The sequence below is a fragment of the Oratosquilla oratoria genome, chromosome 8 (assembly GCF_046742065.1).
Source record: "Oratosquilla oratoria isolate Oo_2021 chromosome 8, ASM4674206v1, whole genome shotgun sequence".
NCBI lineage: Eukaryota > Metazoa > Arthropoda > Malacostraca > Stomatopoda > Squillidae > Oratosquilla > Oratosquilla oratoria.
Window position 1 is genome coordinate 449,213 of NC_134784.1, and position 5,000 is coordinate 454,212.

The following is a 5,000-nucleotide window of genomic DNA, read 5'->3' on the forward strand; positions in this document are numbered from 1 at the left end:
TTGGGATCACGTGTTGGACTCGTGATCGACAGCTATTTCCCTCCTGGAAGAGAGCTCAGAGCTCGTAGGTCCGATCTATGGGTAATGCTATGACCTTGCACACACACACACACACCCAACTCCCCGCCCACGAGAGTTGGAGTAACACCCCTCAGCGCTGCGATACTGATATTATTTCAGCCCCGGGCGAGGGTCGAACCCGGACCTCCGTAGTGGCAGGCCAGAGCTCTAACCACAGCGCCATGAGAGGTGTGTGTGTGTGTGTGTGTGTGTGTGTGTGTGTGTGTGTGTGTGTGTGTGCGTGTGTGTGTGTGTGCAGTGACTAAAGGAAGTTTGTTTCAGTCGATGAGCATTCACTCTATCTTGGGAAATCGTTCAGGAAGAAATAACTTCACCAACAGCATAATATAAAACAAATGTTAAAATTAAGACAAACACATGATCAATATATTGCAACATTTATCCTTAACCCTTTAAACTCCGATGACAAGATTCTTGTTATTTGGTCAAATAAAAAAAAAAATCATAAAACACCAAAATGTTTGATCAAACACCAGAAAAATATGACGTCAGTCCTCGCGCGGTCAAGCCGCATCAGATGATATTTGGATGTACGGGCCGGCGCAAGGCCTACCATATCCGGTTTTTCGTATCTACACTACAAACGACTGACATGAGTTGAATGGGTTGACTATGGTGTGCATTTGTGTATTTGTTCATTTGTTAATTCCTTTCCCTATTCACTCATCCGGCATGGGCATAGACCTATAGGTCTCCAGCCACTGGGGTAACTACAGAATGGAGGGTGATGAGGAGAGGAGGGTTAGTGGATGGAGGGGAGAACGGAGGGTGGAGGTGTCTGCAGGAGGTCCGTGCCCAGTGCCTCTTGAAGAAACAGAAGGAGGAAGAAGAGAAGGTGGAGGAGGAGGAGTAGGACGATGAGGTGATGGAGGAAGAGGATGATGATGAGGAGATGGAGGAGGAGGAAAAAAGAAGGGGAAGGAAAAGGAAAAAGAGGAGGATAAGGAAGAGGAGGACGAGGAGGAGGAAGAAGAAGAGGAGAAGGTAGAGGAGGAGAGGGGAGAAGAGGAGGAGAAGGAGGAGGAAGAAGAGGAGGAAGAGAAGGGAGAAGAGGAGAAGGAAAAAGACGAAGAGAAGTAGGAGGAGGACAAGGAGGAGAAGGAAGAGAAGGAGACGGAAGTTGGAGAATTAGCACCACCATGAACGTCGAGGACGAGCGGTTGCGGCGGCGGTAAGGCCCAGCGTCACCACCTCCTCCTCCTCCTCCCCCACCGCCATTAAGGATGTTTGCCCATTTGGCCTCTCGTGGGGCAACAGGGAGCACTTCCTGTGCAAATGCCCCCCTCCCCTCCCTCTCTTGCCCTGACCTGACAACAGCTGTCTCCACTTGTGGTACTCGCTATGGGTTTCATTTATACATGTTGATGGAGTCCCTTGACGTACACACGTACACACACACACACATATATATATATATACAGTATATATTTTTTCACATTCTTTCTAATAGGTTTCTTGAAGGCCGAACTCGCTCCAACGCTGAAATTTTTCTTTATTGTCTTCTGTATTCTTTTGATACGTGATTTAGTCTCACTGGGAGAGAGAAAAAACATAAAAATTGAGTAGCTAAGCTGTGCAAAAGTTTCGCCTAATCCTTTAGACATATTCAGGCAAATGTGGTCTACGACGGAGTAAGTTTCGGAGGTCTGGAAAGGCAGGATTTACTGTACACTAAAAGATGTGCTTGGACAGGCAACCGCTGTGAGGACACACAAAAGGCGGCCGATGAGTTGGAACGGGATGCGGCATGGTACAAATTTACTTGACCATATTTATCACTTGGTGTACATTTATCTTTGGCCGATTTTTTCCCTTTCATAAGGACTTCGCTAACTGTTCCAGGCGTCTGGGGGTTTACTGGACGAGAGTTCAGTCTGTCCATCTATGTGGCGAGGATATTGAGGTCTTGGATAGTTTCGCATACCTTGGTAGGGGAGTATATGATAGTGGTAGGTCAGGATGTCCATGGTCTATGTAAATGAACTCGCTCAACTAGAGTATATGTGTCATTCATACTTACGTGGGAGGACTAAGATCAGGATTCTCAAGACTAGGGTATATGGCGTTGTCGATACTTATGAAGGAGGGCTAAGATCCAAATCCTCAAGACGTTCAGGTATATGGCGTTGTCGATACTAATGTAGGAAAACTAAGATCAGAATTCTCAAGACGTTTGGGTATATGGCATTGTCGATACTTGTGCCGAAGGACTAAGATCCCAATTTCCAAGATGTCTCTGTTCCCTAGGCATCTTGCTATACGGCTGTGAGACATGGACACTAGATGCTGACTTGAAGACACCTCTCGTAGGTCGTCTTTGGTGCCAAGTGTCTTCGGAGAACCACGGGAACACTTCGTATCAGACCAGCGACAGCTTTGACTCGGTGAACTGGAGAACTGAAGAGTTTTTGACGTCACTCTATAGAACGCTGAAATGTTCTCCGTTCTCCATGAAGAACGTCATTCTCTGGTTCACAAATGTTAAAGTGGAGAACCCGCTTGAACACCGTCAACCTGAGTACAGTTCTTCGTCTCGTGCTCGGAAATAGACCTCGGTTATACAGTCAAGAGCAGTTATCACAAAGTCAATATATATTTTTTCAAGTACTTGATATGTTTTTTCGATATAGTGTTTATCTTACGATAATTGTTATTATTTTGAATAGATAAAAAATCTCAAGAGGAAGAATTTGAATTTTGTCATGAAAAATTCTGGGTGGGTCAAAACTTTTGCTCGTGACTGTACATATAGACATACGTATAAGCATATAACAGACATACATATATATATAATATATATATACATATGAGACACCCCTACCTACGGACTCCTCTCAGTTAAAAAAAATATTGATTTCTGTAAGAACTCAAAGTGCGCCTGGGCTGACTATAGGGTACTAGAAAAGAAAAACGATTTCTAGATTCGAATTTGAATTGAAGGGTCTGTTGACAGGGTCTTGCTGGCACACTAGTATATTCACTCATGGCTGCTTGAAAGGGTTTACAAATGTATTTAGACTTCTGAATAAAACCAAGTGGGAGGGAGTCGGTGGAAGGACGTGGAGGAGGAATAGGGTCAAGGAGAAGAAGAAGGCGGGGGAGGGGGGGCAGTGGAGAGAGAATTGGAGGGAAGGGGAGTGGATGGAAGGGAGGGAGGGAGACAGCGGAACGGAGGTGGATGGGGTGAAGGGAAGAGGGAGGTGGAGAGAGGGTAGGGTAGGTGAAGAAGGGAGAGAAGAGGAGGAGGAAGAGAAAAGGGAGGAAGGAGGGGAAGAGGAGAGGAGAGGGGGAGGGGGAGGGGGAGGAGGAGGGATGAGGGGGAGGAGAGGAGGAGGGATGGGGATGAGGGTGGGGTGTTTTGTAAAGGTAACAGAGTCTAAATACATATTGTGTTTCTGTCATACCAATTTCACTTTTCTTCGAGTTTTATGGACTCTGTTCGAGGCTCCACTCCCTCCCTCCCTCCCTCATCTCCTCCATCTTCAAAGTCAATAGTGGTGGGGAGGGGTACGAGTGGTGGTATGGTGGTATGGGGGTGTGGGGGGCATACCACGAAAAACCCGACCAAAACACGATGAAACACGACAGGAAAGATGCAGAGTGCGGGGTGATCTATTAGAGGTGTTCAAGTGGATCAAAGGCTTTAACAAGGGTGACGCAAACAAGGTCATCATATTAAGACGACAGGGCAGGACTCGCAATAATGGAATTAAATTTGACAAATTTAGATTTAAGAAGGAAATAGTCGAGATTTAGTTTACTAATAGGGTGGTCAACGAGAGGAATTGACTTAGTAACCATGTAGTGAGGGCTGAAACTATCGGTTGTTTTAAGAAACGGCTAGGCAAGTTTATGGATGGGGATGACAGGTGGTAGCGGACATGGAACTACCTAGTGTAGGCCTTATGGTCTCTTGCAGTCTCCTTCATTCTTATATTCTTCTGGAGGAAACGCTACTTATACAGGAAGACAAACACGCGCAATCACAAACACGAAAACGCAAATTCACATAATAATCTAACGATGGTATTCTTAAAAAAAATATTTCCTTATATGAATCTTATACAAACCCTTGGAAGGGAAAATTTTATATAAGGAAAGATTTTTTTTAAGAATACCACCGTAAGATTCTTACAGTGGTATTCTTAACAAAAATCTTTCCTCATATAAATATTTCCCTCGCAAGGATTTATATAAGATTTATCTTTTTTTTTTAAGAATACTACCGTAAGAATCTTACAGTGATATTAAAAAAAAAAAAAAAAAAAAAAAAAAAAAATCCTCATATGAATATTTCCCTCGCAAGGATTTATATAAGATTTATATAAGGAAATCTTTTTTTTTTTTTTAAGAATACCACCGTAAACTTCTGACAAGCCATAATCCATAAAATACATGTAGAAAACAACAACTATATGATTCTGACAGTCTTGACGATTCAAGGAGTTTATCTTATCGTGCTAACCCAGTAGATTAAGTAGACGAGGAGACAAAGAGGTTACTAGGTCAAGGCTGGATCGGTAACAAACTTTATTCAGTTTATTCTGACGAAGTTCAGACGATTTCTATTCGGTTGAAGAAGAGTCGCCGTTGAAGAGTCGACGACCAAAATAAAAAATATTTCCTTTATACATACATATATATATATATATATATATATATATATATACACACACATCCCAGAAAGCAGGTATACCTTGGATAACACCTTTTTAGAGAAAACTAAGTGCGAGAGATACTTGGGAGTTCTAGTGTGTCCTGACCTTATATCCAGGAAGCAGTGCATTAGCGCCAGGAATAGAGCTAACAGAGCATTAGGTTTCATTGCTAGGACCATTACGAATAAGAGTGCAGAGATAGTTATCAAACTCTATCTGGCGTTAGTTAGAGTCATCATTAACTATGCGGTACAGTTTTGG